The following is a 15,022-nucleotide window of genomic DNA, read 5'->3' as shown; positions in this document are numbered from 1 at the left end:
CCTCTTGGCTTTGTCATTTTCCTCTCTTGTCACCTCCGCAGAAGCCATGCAGTATCACATCCTTCATTGAACGGTGTCCTGTAACATAGGCCTGAAGCAATTGTTACTGTCGTTCATGTAGTATGTGTGGTACGCTTCTATTACTTTTACAGACATATTTGTCTCTCCCACTACATCACAAACTTTCTGAAGGAAGACACAGTGTCTAATTTATGTTTGTATTTTCCCAGGTCTAGAATACTCTTAAATATGATGGCTAAACTGGATTAAGTCACACTGGAGGGCTCAGGTTTTACAAGTTCATAGGTAAGAATTAAATGGATTATTTTCCTATCATTACAGAAAATTTCATTATATGAAATAGTTTATTTTCATAAAAAGGCACTGTGAGATCGTATTGTCCTACCTGTTGTAATCTCTGTCCTTGTGGACACTTTTGGAGCTTCAAGTCAGTTCACAGGTAGAGCCCTAGAAAGGCAGGCTGGGCTGAGCCATCTATATCTGCTCCTTTATTAAGGTGTTAGTCAATTAGGCTTTTCTTAAACCAAGGACTACTGTGAGGCACCTAGTTGTAAATAGTCATTGAAAGATTTGAGAAATTCTATGAGTGTGCAAATGAGGACCAGTAAGAGTAAAGAGGGGAAAAATATTGTGTGTGAAGAAAAATGGAATCATTATCAGCACATAAGAAACATGCTTCTTGCTGAATATTCTTTTCAATTAATAGTGTTGCCTTATTCCTCGATTCAAGTACTAGCAGTTGATAGCTGTGATGCATGTATCTATATTTACATTGTTATCATTATCTTGATCTATGTCATTATCATTATCTATCAGAAAAGATTTCTGGATCAAACAGAGTCATATGAAGCAAAAGGGAAGATGGAGAATTCCAAAGTATACATTTCAGAATTTGCTAAACATTTACTGCCTAAAATTTATAGATATCAGGGGAAATATGAACTTCCATTTCACACTTTCAAAATTATTTCCAAACCACTGAATGCCTCCTTTTCTTTAATATTCTTTCTGTCTCTTTCCTGTAACTAGAAAACCAAATAGAGGAAAGAGAGAGAAAATAAGGGGGGGAAAAGGAGAATATGGAAGTAGAAATGTAATGAGAAGGGACAGTGGGAGAAAAAGAGGAAGACACAGGTATTAGAAAACAGGTTGACTGAACTGCAAGCCTGAGCCACAAAATGATTTTACACATAAAAATTAGAAAAACAAAACATTATACAGCAGCTAGGAAAACACATAAAAGCAATGTGTAAATTGATCCTAATTTTCTTCTCACAATGTACAGTCTTATTAGGTTCATTTCATAAACAATATTTCCCACAAGTCTTGGTTATTTTAGGAAAGTCCCAATTCATGTATTTCATATATTCCAATAATAGGAATTCATTAAGTAGATAATACATAACATTTTTGTTCTTATTACTTTGTATGACTGGAATGACTCTTATAGAATTAATTCATGGGTTAGTAAAGATCCTTTTGTTAGAACACTAACAAAGTTATTTGGATTAAAAACTGTGGATGTTCTTTCTATGATCCTCCCCAGACTGTAATTAGCATAGATCAGGGAGGAGGCCTCTCCCTTTCCTTCTCACACTGTAGTAAATCAAGGATTATCAGACAGTGTCCCTCAAGTAATAGAATAAGGATCTTTGTTTCCCCTACTCTCTCACTGCTCTCCAGCACATTCTCTTTAGGGGTGAGACTGGGGGGTGGAGCTTCCTGTCACAGCCAGGCAGGGTTTGTCCGGTGAGACTGTTTGGTGACAGGAGCAGGAACAGTTCCAGAGCCCAGTCGTGCAAACTCACCACCGCAGGGTATAGTTAAAAATACCTGAGAGTGAAAATGTCCCGAGCAGCAAAGCGAAGCATCATGAAGAGGCTGTTGGGCACTGTGCTGGCGCTTTTGTGCACCCAGATTTGCTGTAAGTTGGGCCTGTCCCAGATGGGCATCTGAAAGGAGTATTATTGAGGGAGGGAAGGAGAGAGGGAGGACATGTGGCTGATTAATCTTGCAGACTTTCTACCCTTTTCCTAATTTATGAGGGCCTTTTCTGGGTTTTGTGGGTGTGATAGTGACCATCGCCTGTGACTGTTTCTCCGTCTCTCATCAGGTGTAAGAGGGGTGCAGGTGGAGCAGAGTCCCACAGCCTTGAGTCTCCAGGAGGGAGCCAGTTCTATGCTGCGGTGCAAATTTTCCACCTCTGCGAGAAATGTGCAGTGGTTTCGCCAAAATCCTGGGGGCGGTCTCATCAACCTGTTTTACATTCCTTCAGGGACAAAGGTGAATGGAAGATTAACCGCGATGACAGAACCTAAAGAACGCAACAGCTCATTGCATATTTCCTCTTCCCAGACCACAGACTCAGCCGTTTATTTCTGTGCTGTGGAGCCACAGTGTTCTCCAGGCACCTGCAGCCTGTACACAAACCCTCAGCTGGGCTCAGCTCCTCCTTCAAACACAATCACATCACAAAATCACCACACAGCCTTTACACAGCTTAATATTCCTAACCCCCATTGGTAGGGTTTTAACCACAGATACTTTTGGGCCTTACAGGTTGGAGACTTTGGTCTTTACCTTTCCTTCTCAGTCTACTCCTATTCCGGCAGTATATACCTCTCACTTGGAACTAGCAGAGTAGCTGATAAGAGGACAGAATTAGTATAAATATTTAAGCCACAGTATGCTGGACCCCAAAAGAGTAAAAGGTGAAAGGAATAAAAAGAACAGAAAAATTACTCCAATAAAGATGTTATTACACAATCATCCAGCTTAGTGGGTGTCTCCAGGATGTTCAGGTCAGCCTCACCACAATATGTCCCAAGACAAATGCAGGTACGTGTATCCCATAGTACTAGAGCAGCACAGCAAACAAAGAAAAATTGCCGAATGTTTACATATTGACAAATCTCTGGAAAAACTTTAAAATGTATATTCCATTCAACTAAGTCCCATTGGTGTTCTCAAAGTTTGTTTTATATCCTAGGATATGGTCTATCCTGGAGAATGTTCCCTCCATGCTTGAGAAGAATGCGTATCCTGTTGCTAAAGGATGGATATCTGTTAGGTCTACTTGGTTTATAATGTTCAAATTTCTGTTTCCTTGTTGATGTTCTGCCTACTTGTTCTATTATTGAAAGTGAGATATTGAAGTCTCCAACTATTGTTGTTGAAATATCTATTTCTCCCTTCAATTCTGTCCATTTTTGCTTCATGTATTTACCAAAATGCACGTAAAATTATTTTATATGATTGCTCTGTAATTCAGTTAAGAGACGAAAGGAGAATAAAGATGCAATTACACTGTATTTTATAATTACCTAAATATTTACCGCTCTTGTTAGGTACCTAATGTTTGTAACTGTTATATCTTTCTGATGGGTTGGACCTTTATCATCATAAAATCTTTCTTTATCTCTAGTAGCATTTTTTAGTTAAAGTTTATCTTGTCTAATAACATGATAGCAGCTGCAGCTCTCTTATGTTGCTGTTTGCATGATATCTTTTCCCATCCTTTTAGTTTTAATCAATTTTTATGTTTGAATTGAAACTGTGTGTCCTGTAGATAGTATATAATTACAGATCAGTTTTTAAAACAGTTTGATAATCACAGCTTTTCGATTGAATTGTTTAATCCATTTACATTTAATGTTATTATTGATATAGTTGAATTTATGTCTGTCATTTTAGTTTTGCTTTCTATATGTCTCATGTCTTCTTTGTTCCTTTCCTTTAGCATCAAGTGAGTATTTTTTATGTAATATTTTAATTTCTTTCATTATTTTTCACTGCATTTCCCAATTACTTTCTTAATGGTTACTTTAGGGCTTATGATATGCATCTGAACTTATTAGTATGTACTTTAAAATTTTACTAACTTAATTGCTGTGACATTGGAAAAGTTACTCCTATGGAGTCTATTTCCTCTTCGTCCTTTTTGTGCTACAATTCTTATTTATATTACATCTATATATGTTATAAACCACCAATTAATTGTTATAATTATTACTTTATATCTTTATAACTTCACGTCTTTTAAGAAGATCAGAAAAAAAATATGCAAACAAGTATGTGTTTATGAGATTTGTTGTATTAACCTTCTTATGTACCATTTCTGGTTCTCTTCATTTATTCTTGTGGATTCAAGTTACCATCTGGTGTCATTTCTTTGTTTCAATACAGTTTTGCAATTACCTTTGTACTTTTATTGTCAAATATATTACATTTCTATATGTTATAGGCCCAACAATACAATTACATACAAATCATTTTATATAATTGCTCTTTAATTCAGTTAGGAGAAGAAAGGAGAATAAATATGCAATTACATTGTATTTTATAATTCCCTAAAGTAAATAATAACCTCTAATGATGTACTTTTGTGTGTGAGTGAGGACGCAGATTACTGTCTGGGGTCATTTGCTTTTAGCCAGAAGAACTCACTTTATTTCTTGTAAAGCAGATCTGAGAGCAATAAATGTTCTCAGTTTGAATTTACCTGGGTATGTCTTTTATTACCTTAATTTTTTAAAGATGCTTTTGTCAAGTATAGGATTTCTCATTGATGGTATTTTTTCTTTTTGTGTTTTACTTCGAATAGTCTGAGTCCATTGTTTTTTGTTGAGAACTCAGTTTTTAATTTTATTAGAATTACCTTGTACGTAAAGATTTGTTTTTCTCTTTTGCTTTCAAGATGTTCTGTTTATCTTTCAACATTTTTATTGTGTGTCTGAGTGTGAATCTCTTTGAATTTATCCCACATAGACTTATTGAGCTTCTGAAATGAGTAGATTGCTTTTTGTCAATTTGAGGTAATTCTTAGCCATTATTTCTTCAAATATTTTATTCTGTTACTTTCTCTCTCCTTCCCTTCTGGTACTACCATTATGCATTTGTTGGTGTTCTTAATGATGTCCCATATTTCCCTATGTCTGTGTTCATTTTTCATCATTCTTTTTTTATCTCTGTGTTTTACAGATTGCATAATCTTTGTAGATCTATCTTCAAGTTTACTGATTCCTTATTCTGGGAGCTCGGATCTACAATTAAGCCCTTTTAGTGAATTTTTCATTTTGGTTATTATACTTTCCAACTCCAGAACTTCCATTTGTTCCTTTCAAAAATCATTTCTACCTCTTTATGGATATTCTCTATTTGATAAGATGCTGTGAACATACCTTCTTCTTTAAGCATGATTTCCTTTAGTTTTTGAAAACATATGTATACTAGGTGCATTGAAAACTTTCTCTGCTAAGTCCAACCTCTGAACTCTTTCCATAGCAGTTTCTATTGTCCAATTTTTTCCTGTGTAATGATCACACTTTCTGTTTCTTTTCATGTCTCATAATTTTTGTTGAAAACGGAACATTTTAGACAATATATTGTATATAGTTTCGTATGGATGCTGTTATGGGTAGGATTGTGCCTCTCCCATCCCAATTTGTATGTTGAAGTCCTAACCCCTAGTATTTTAGAATGTGACCTTCTTTGGAAATAAGGTCATTACAAATGTAATTAGTTCTGATTATGTTATTGGAATGGGCCCTAATACAATATGACTGATATCCTTATAAAAAGAGGTAATTTAGACACAGAGACAGACAACTGGGAGAATATCACATGAAGATGAAGGCAGAGATGGGAGTGATGTTTCTAGAGCCAAGAAGCACAGAAGATTGCTACCAAACAATCAGAAGCTGAGGAATGGAACATATTCTTTCTCAGAACCCTCAGAAGGAATCATCTTTTCTGATGCATTGATCTTGGACTTCTGGCCCTCAGAACTGTGAGACAATAAGTTTCTGTTATTTAAGCTTTCTAATTTGTAGTACTTTGTTACAGCAACTATAGAAAATGAATAAAGGTGCTATAATAAATTCATGACAGCTGTATTTGTGGTGGTCAAATATGGAAACCACCCAAATGTTCTTCATTGGATGAATGGATAAATATAATAGGGTGCATTAATATAGTGGAATACTATGTAGTAATAGAAAGGAATGGACTAGTGATACATGCAACAACTTGGATGGATCTCAAGGGTGTTTTGATGACTGAAAAAAATCAATTTCAGAAGGCTACATAACGTATGATTACACTTATTAGATTATTATGATTCCATGCATAATGTATGATTCCATGTACACAACATTTTCAAAAGGACAAAATAATAGGGATGGAAAAACCATCAGTGGTTGCCGGAGGTTATGAGGGTTGTAAGAATGGGGAAAATGTGCAATGGGAGTTTTTTTAGGATAATGGAACAGTATGTTGATTGTAGTGAAACTATACATGTGATGAAGTTTCTTAGAGTTATACATCAAAAACAGTGCATGTAAAAACTGGTGAATCAGAGTAATATCTGTAGTTTAATAGCATTGAATTAATCCTAGTTTTGATCATTCTACCATGATCACTGGATCACAGATGTTATCATTGGAGAAAATTGGGTGAAATGTACAAGAGAATTCTGCAATGTTTTTGCAACTTCTATGTGAGTCTAAAATTATTTCAAAATAAAAAGTAAGCAGGTGAGGCAACCAGATTCCTAAACACAGCTAATTGGAGTATAAACTAGACAACGACTTCAGAAGTTTCTCATAGAATTAAACACATTTAACACAACCCAAGGATTCTACTTCTAAGCATTTACCCAAGATAAATGAATACATAATGTCCACAAAACTTTAAAAAAATATTCATAGCAGCTTTATTAAAAATAGGAATAAACTAGAGAAAATATCTACAAATGACAGATAAAATAGAGCCACACACAGACACACACACACACACACACACACACACACACACACACACACTGGAATGTTAATTAGCTATAAAATGGACAGAACCACCGATACCCATAACAGCATGGATAAACCTCAGTAACATCATGCCTAGCAATATTCCAGATATAAAACATACTGTTTCGTTGCATGTATATGAACTTCTAAATTAAGCAAACTAATCTATAGTGAAATAATGAAGAAGAATCATTACCTCTGTGAGTTGCAAATTTTTGGGGTAGGCACAAGGAATTTGGATGGAGTGAAAGAAATATTCTATAGCTTGAAAAGGGTGTGACTTATAAGTCTGCAATTTTCAAACTTTTCTGACTCTATACTTACGACCCATTTATTACACTGTATAATTATACTTTAATAAAAAATAAAGTACAAAAATTAATCAAACAAGAACAAAGACAAGGCAATAAATGGGGAAATCCAATGCTACTTTTGATGAGCTGAAAAATAGACCAATATTTGATAATATAATAGAATATAATATAGTAGACTGAATAATAACTCTCAAAGATGCCAATCACATAATCTCTGGAATATGTGAATATATTATCTTATATGGCAAAAGGAACTTTGCGTATGTGATTATTTAAGGATCTTGACTTGGGAAGATTATTCTGGATTATTCAAGTGGGCCCAATGTAATCAGAAAGGTCCTTATAAGAGGGAGGCAGTAGAGTCAGAGGGGAGAAGGCAATGTGATGGCAGAACCAGGGGGAGAAAAGGCCATGTGATGCAAAAGTTAGGACAGACTCCAGAGGCTGGAAAAGCCAAGAAAACAGATTATTCTCTGCAGCTCTCAGAGGAAACAGACCAGCTGGCACCTTGATTTTATCACTGTGAAAGTGATTTTGGACTTCTGCCCTTCAGAATTATAAGAGAATAAATGTGTACTGTTTCAAGCTACCAAGTTGGTGATAATTTGTTAGGAAACTAATAAAAACAATCATAGGAAAGATGAAAAATCAGACATAACTAGAGTTACAGTAGCAATGTAAAATTTATTGAGAAAAAGTTACTAATCCTTGAACCAATAAATTGTAAAACCGTTAGGAAAAAGCACAATTGAATAGAAAAATATGTATTATCAAAAGTAACTCAAGAAGAAATAGAAAATCTAGATAGATAACCACTAAAGTAGTTTGATAATTACAAATAAAATTTCATAGACCATTTGTAATAGAAGGTGCATTTTTAACAAGCATATGTCTCCCACTACGAAATTAAAAATAAGATACATAGTGGGATGTATTTGTGAACAATATAACCAAGAAATGGGAGGAAACATTTGCCAATCATATGTCTGTAAGGGGCAAATATTCAAAATATATAAAGAACTCAGAACTCAATTAAAAAATCTGATTAAAAACGAGCAAAGGATCTGAACAGACATTTTTCTAAAAAGAAGACATACAAATGGTCAAAGATACATGAGAAGGTATCTTGAAAATATATCTACACCTCCCCATGTTCATTGTAGTATTATTTATAATAGCCAAGACATGGGATCAATCTAAATGTCTATCAACGAATGAATGAAGGTAATGTGAGATATATATATGTGTGTGTATATATATATATATATTTAAAATGGAATATTACTCAACCATAAAAAGAAGGAAATCCTGACATTTTTGACATGGATGGCCCGTGAGAGCATTATGCTTAGTGAAATAAGTCAGACAGAGAAAGACAAATACTGTATGATCTCACTTAAATGTGGAACATAAAGAGAAAAAAATTAACTTCATTTTATTTTGCCAGAAGTGGAGTTTGGGGATTGGGAGAAATGGGTGAAGGTGATATAAAAGCACACACTGACAGTTATAAGATAAGTAAGTTCTGGGGATGTAACGTATAATACGGTGACTATAGTTTAAAAATTATATACGTATATGAATTTCCCTGTTTCTCAAATTTTGTTTTGCTCTTTTTTTCTAGTAATTTGAAAAGTTGGATAAGAAATTTGGAATAGTAGGTATATCTGATTGGAGTAGCTTTCTTTATGCTGAAATATTCAAGATTAAAACAGAATATAATGCTAGGTTGCAATGCATGGTGGTCAGCATCAGAGGATAGCCATGGTCAAGGATGTAGAAGGGAGAAAGAATAGGAAAGATCTGGGAACCTCAGTTGTGATTCTGTGGTTTTATATGGTACATGAGTTTGGGGATTTCTATAAAGGAACCAAGGAACGTCTGAGGACAGTTTGCCATAGAATAACTCAATATTTTTTCATTTAGCTTTCTTTAGGAGGTGGTCAAACAAAACTAAATTATTTCAGTTTGATAATTTGACATAAACTCCTTCACCAGATGAATTTTCAGGATAAAATGGAAAGGAATTTTTATTCTTTCAAAGTCCAGAGAGAATATTTTTATTTGGGAAAACATTTATAGTATTAGTAGTTTTGATTTTCATTGATAAAACGGCACTTGGGGACAGATTATGTCTTCACAATAACTATAATGAGAATTGTAGTAGTTCACCAAGCAATATACATACACTCATGGCAACAACATGGCCAAATATTTGCATTTAGAGGACCCATGTATTCTCCCTTCCTAGAAATTCTAATAAATTAAGCATAGAGTTACATTACAAATAAAAATGATTTGACCTCTATTACCATTTGGTATTTCAACACACACTAGAGAGAGTATAAAAGTCAGAAGTTTATTTTGATATTTATCTGAGTGATGTTTGTTGTGAAGTTACCAGTTTTCACAGTTTGGTGGGTAAGTAGGTGGAAAAGAAGATGATCACTTCTTGTTTGTCTATTGTAGGGAAGCCAAGGATCAGTGAGCACATTTCACCTTAGAATCAGGTTGGAGGCAATGGAACAATCAAAACATGAATGAATATTTGCAATCAACAGCCAAGCTTAGCAATAGGTTTGTTTCAGATAAGCTCCTCAGATCTTATCACAGAGGAATTTGCTAAACTTGGAAATTTTAAGTAGGAAATCTCCTTCCAATACTTCCTTCAATAGTAAGCTTTATGCTTGTCCTTGACCAGGGGAATCACTTATCATTAAATCACAAATAAAGGCAAAATAACATTTAAGATAGGCCAAATCTCCCAACCTGGGGGTCACAACATATTCACACTTGACCCAGCCACAATCCACGTTTCAGAGGCAGCCACTCTGTGCAGCTGAGGCAGTACTCCCAGGAACACAGAGCAGCACCATTTCAACAAGAGGGAAATCCTGGGTCATGCTGCTCCCCTGGCTGCTGTGGACATTCATGATCTCCTCTACTTGGTTACAAATATTTGCAAAGCAGGACATCATCGGTGTCATGTGGGGTGGCCTGTGGTGTCTCTGCTCACGCTCCCCACATAAGAACTCAGGATGTAGCTAGGCCAAAAAGGAACACCCACGGAGCCATAGGTAGGGGAGTCATACCACTATGGTCTCACTGGAGGCTGAATTCACAGGACCTGCGACCTGCTATCGGCTTTTCTACCTGCCAACCGACCCACTCCCCTCCCCAGTGCAGCCTCAGCAGTTATATCAGTGGCCAATTGGCTAACTGGCTACAGCTGATGGCCAACTAGCCACACCCGACAGCCATCTACTATATGAGCCAGCATCTTTCCAGGTGAGGCCAAGAGCCCGGAAACTGCTCTCAGTGGCTTTCTCCCCACAATCGGCTACCTGTCAGCACTGAGAGGTGAAACGACACAGAAGAGTAGGTGCCTCCACTCATTATAAACTCGCTTCCCTGTACCACTCATTGTCAGCTATATTCCACATTATCATGTCACAGCACACAAAACTTCAGCTACTAACTTTTGTGGTGTTGACATGCACTAAGAGCTTGCAGTCTGTGGCGAATACATTCTGTAGGGGCCCCTTATAGTGCTGTGTCACAGACAGAGCTGGCATGCTCATCTTCAGTCTACTTTACAAATAAGAATAATAATAAAAAACACCCCAGGCGCAGATAACAAGTGAGACTGAACACTTTGGACCAATGGGACAGAAAATGTGACCTCGTGACCATTCTAGACACATGATCGAATGAGTGCAATTCTGCTGTGGAGTCGACAAGACTGAAGATCCTGATCCTCTCCAGAGTCTAATAGATAAAATCCAATGTCAGATTTTAAATGAATAGGTTTTATTTCTGCTATAATTTCATAAAAACACAAATAACTAATAGATTTCGAAATCACCAGGACTGATTTTTCTGATCATATGGTTTTGAAGTAGCTTCATTTATTGCAAAACTTAATCAGAGTCCTAGAACCCAGTAAGGAAGAAGAAAGATGCAGTAATTATTTTGGATAGGAACACCTCTTATGAAGAGATCCAAAGATATGTGTGATTGTAGAAATTTTTCATTGGATTCTGGAAGGACAAAAGTTAAGTATAGGCTAAATGAATGACTAGTAAGTACATTATAAGAAAGGTTCACAGCCCATAATAAATTCTACTTTAACTGGGCCCCCGAAGTTGTTCCTCTAAAAAATATCAATGTATGTCAGCTGGTTCAATCTTCAGTTCCACTCAGCTCTGGCATTTCGTACTAATTACTTTTTCCATGTCCCTTTTCATTGCCGAACGTAATTACTAGAGAAAGACAAGTAGACAAAGCAAAGGTTTGGGGTGAGCCAGACTCTTTTCTCATCTGTGCATAGGTCATGTGGTCGATGAACATAAGAAACCCTACTTCCTGTTTGAGGGAGTAGCATCAGAACCCAGGAACTACGCATGTATGTGCTGCCAGGCACTCAGAGACACAGAACTCTCAGCTTGGGGCACAACTAGACACATTTGTGCAGGACTATATGTGCCACATGCTGCTTTCCAGCCTGCTGTGGGTATCCGCGGCCTTCATCTTCTCTGGTAGGGTTGGTTCCAAATGTGGATAAGAATGTTAAGGATGAAAGGATGGCACACAGGCACATGGTACTTCCCATGGACTCGAGGAGGAAAGGAGTGGAGAAAAGCAAGCAGATTATAATTTCCATTTGGTTTGTCTTTGGGTCCTACATTAGTCTAATTCTTACAATATTTTATTCACTACATCAGCTCTGTTTCCTGATTTTCCCCACAGGATCCAGTGTGGCCCAGAAAGTTACTCAATACCCGCCAGACGTATCCATGCAAGAGGGGGCGGCAGTCACCCTAAACTGTCGGTGTGAATCAAGTGAGACCGACTACTTTGCTGTTTTTTGGTACAAGCAGCTTGCAAGTGGAGAGATCAGTTTCCTTCTTTATCAGGATTCTTCCGGGCAGAATGAAAAGGAAGGCCGCTATTCTACAAACGTGGAGAAAGCAGCTAAATCTATCAGCTTCACCATTGCACCCTTACAGCTGGAAGATTCAGCAAAGTACTTCTGTGCTCTCTGGGAACTCACAGTGTTTGAAATGACAGTAAAAGCTGAACAAAAACCCCAGAGCTCAATAAGAGCGTCCCTCTGCTGCAGAAACCAAGCTGAAATGCACACCTCAGATCCCAGAGAAGAAATGGCTCTGACTGTGGTTGCTTAATCTGTGGTCGGCTTCAGAAGATTTAATTCTAAGTAAAACCTCCTCCTATGTCATTTGGAAACAGGTGTCCAGAGTAACTTTCCTCTAATATGTTCTCAGACTGAAAGACGCTCACATCACCGATGTGGGTCTTGTTATCTGCAACTATCATGAAAATCATTTTCTTAGCACTTTTTTCCTTAGGCATTGTGTCAGAGTACCGTCAGAAAAGCAGAACCACCATGAGTGATGTAGAATAAGAGATTAATCATAAGAATTAGAGTCATGAGATTGTTGGAGCTGGTGGAGGAGTCTCTACAAAGCTATTGTGTCTTTGCATACGTATTGAGCTGGATTTACTATAAGTCAGCTAGAGTGATAGTTAAGAAGGAAAGTCGAATGTGGACAAAAGCATGGACAAACTGTGCTTTGTAAGGAATTACTAGAATCCACGAGTACAACTGCAACCCAAAAAGCCAAACTAAAACTTGTCTGTCTCTCGTCTGTTTTAATCTTGTAAGTGGTGGGCGACCTTCAGGAGAAGTGGGTGTCATTTGCCATCGTGCTATATTCACATTTGGCCCAAGACAAAGAGAAGCTGAAGGAAGAGATCGGGCTGGGGGTGGAGGAGTTGTGAGTCAACAGTCAGATGAGCCAGCAGATCAGCAGCCACATGTGAGAGTAGCCACAGTGCCTGGAGCCGTGCGCCAACCTGCAGAACTTAAAAACATGGCTGCTGCATCACTACTACCTTCGAAATCTTGCACAAGTCTCTTTCATGCGAACCCTAACCCAGAACAATACAGGAAAGCAAATTCTGGGAAATATATTTCCAGATGGTTAAGTTAGTGCAGTACAAAGTTACCACAATATGCTACCAAAACCCAGCTAACCCTCTCCCACGAAGAGGACACAAAGTTCATTTATCCACTTTTGGTGATATTATTTCTGCTTTTGGCTGAGTCACACTCTCCCATTGGTATCCTGTATCTTAGCTATTGTGACATAATGAGATCCTGTATAACATTAACTTTTGTTAGTGCACCTTATGCTACTACATGCAGGTAAATGGGAGAGAGAAGTTAAACATGGTTAATAACCACATAAATATATTTATATCAAAATGAAATTTTTTTCATAATGATTATAGTCTTTGTTTCTGCAAAAGGTCACCTGATTGTAGCTGGTATTGATAACTATCTCTTTCATTACTCATTCCATGATCTCTGCTCATAGCAAGCGCCTCCACTCACTGCTGTATGCGACTTTCTATAAAACAAGCTCCTTATTCAGGGTCAATGCTACGTGAAACACCATAGAGTTGAATAAAGAATTCTGCAAGTCCACCACTGTGGGTGTGGCAGAAGCACTGCAGGCATCAAAGGCAAATCCATATTCAGTGTATCTTTATAATTGGAAAAACAAATCTTGGCTAGAAAAAATTGATACATGTGTTGAGCAGAACATCATTAAGAATGAAGCCGTACATTTCATCAGAGGCAATAGATATTATTCCCTAAACACCCCAAGCATGTTGCCAGGTCAATACCTTTGCCCCTTGCTTCTGCCCTCTCTGCCTGTAATGTAATCCCCCAGATATCTGCATGCTGTACCTTTGAACTTCCTTTATGTCTTTACTCAAATGTCATCACTTTGTGAAGACTTTATCTAAATCTCTATTTTCCTTCTTTGAGAATCAGATTCTAGCATATTCCAAGTGTCAAGAAAACATTTCTTTCCTGAAGCACTGCCACCTGGTGTCCTGCGAAAATATTTTGTGACACTTACACTGTCTTCTCTGCTGCCCTCAAGTACAATGGGTTAATTGCAGGGAAGCCTGGTGGCCTGGGAGTTACCCTCACTGAATCAGTCAGTAAACTGCCCACTGCAGTAATCACGCGGGAGAGGATGCAGGAGGACTGCTTGGGTTTTGATCTTTTGCCTGCCCAGATATGAAAGTGATTGACTTCAAAATGGCAAATATTATACACATGGGCTGATTTGGGTTGTAGAGTGATAGGATGTCTTGGAAATAAAGCTTGGCATTTTGCACAAGGTGGGAGAGTTTTTGCTGTTTAGTGAAATTGTGTTTACTGTTCTGCCCTTTAACGTAGTACAGAAATGTCCTAAGGATTGGGAAAAGAGTCAATAATGGAAAAAATAAACCATGGTAGTGAACACTGCTTGATAGATATACCGTCCATGTTAGAATATACCACCCAATCTCCCAATATAACATTTAAATGCATGGATTTCCCATTAATAGTAAGAAACATGATAGACCATGCATACTTAAGATAACAAATGACATATTGTACGTCAATTACAAAATACACCTCAGGAAAATATTGAGCTTTATCTTGTGGATAGTCTCCACTGCAATTTCAGATTATGTACCCCAGCCCCTCAGTATTTTACACATTGTATGTATCTGGTTGAGTGCCTAAGATAGGGAAGCTATTGTACCGGGTGATTTGCATGTATCTTCTCATTTAATTTTTATTGGAATCCTTCAAGGTTGGTTTCATCCTCCTTTGTGGAGGCAGTGTAGCTAAGTGCTTGAGACCACACCTGTGGGCTGGACTTCCTGATCTTCCACTGATTAGTTGTGTAAATTTCTTAATAATTTTTACACTTCAGTTTCCTCTTCCCTCCAAAGTAGGTGTTGATAGCATCTACCACCCAGGGTTATTATGAGAACTAAATGAGATGATAA

General features: G+C 37.2%; 1 gene segment (V, D, J or C); it reads left to right on the top strand.

The window, feature by feature from the left end:
- The first annotated feature begins 1,750 nt into the window (after positions 1-1,750).
- LOC308497358 (T cell receptor alpha variable 22-like) lies at positions 1,751-14,359 on the top strand. The segment is given in 3 exons: positions 1,751-1,945; positions 2,135-2,304; positions 11,891-14,359.
- Positions 14,360-15,022: the final 663 nt, after the last annotated feature.

This window comes from Rhinolophus hipposideros, assembly GCF_964194185.1.
Source record: "Rhinolophus hipposideros genome assembly, chromosome: 5".
NCBI lineage: Eukaryota > Metazoa > Chordata > Mammalia > Chiroptera > Rhinolophidae > Rhinolophus > Rhinolophus hipposideros.
The sequence above is the reverse complement of the archived record's forward strand: the minus strand, read 5'-3'. Positions and strand labels throughout refer to the sequence as shown.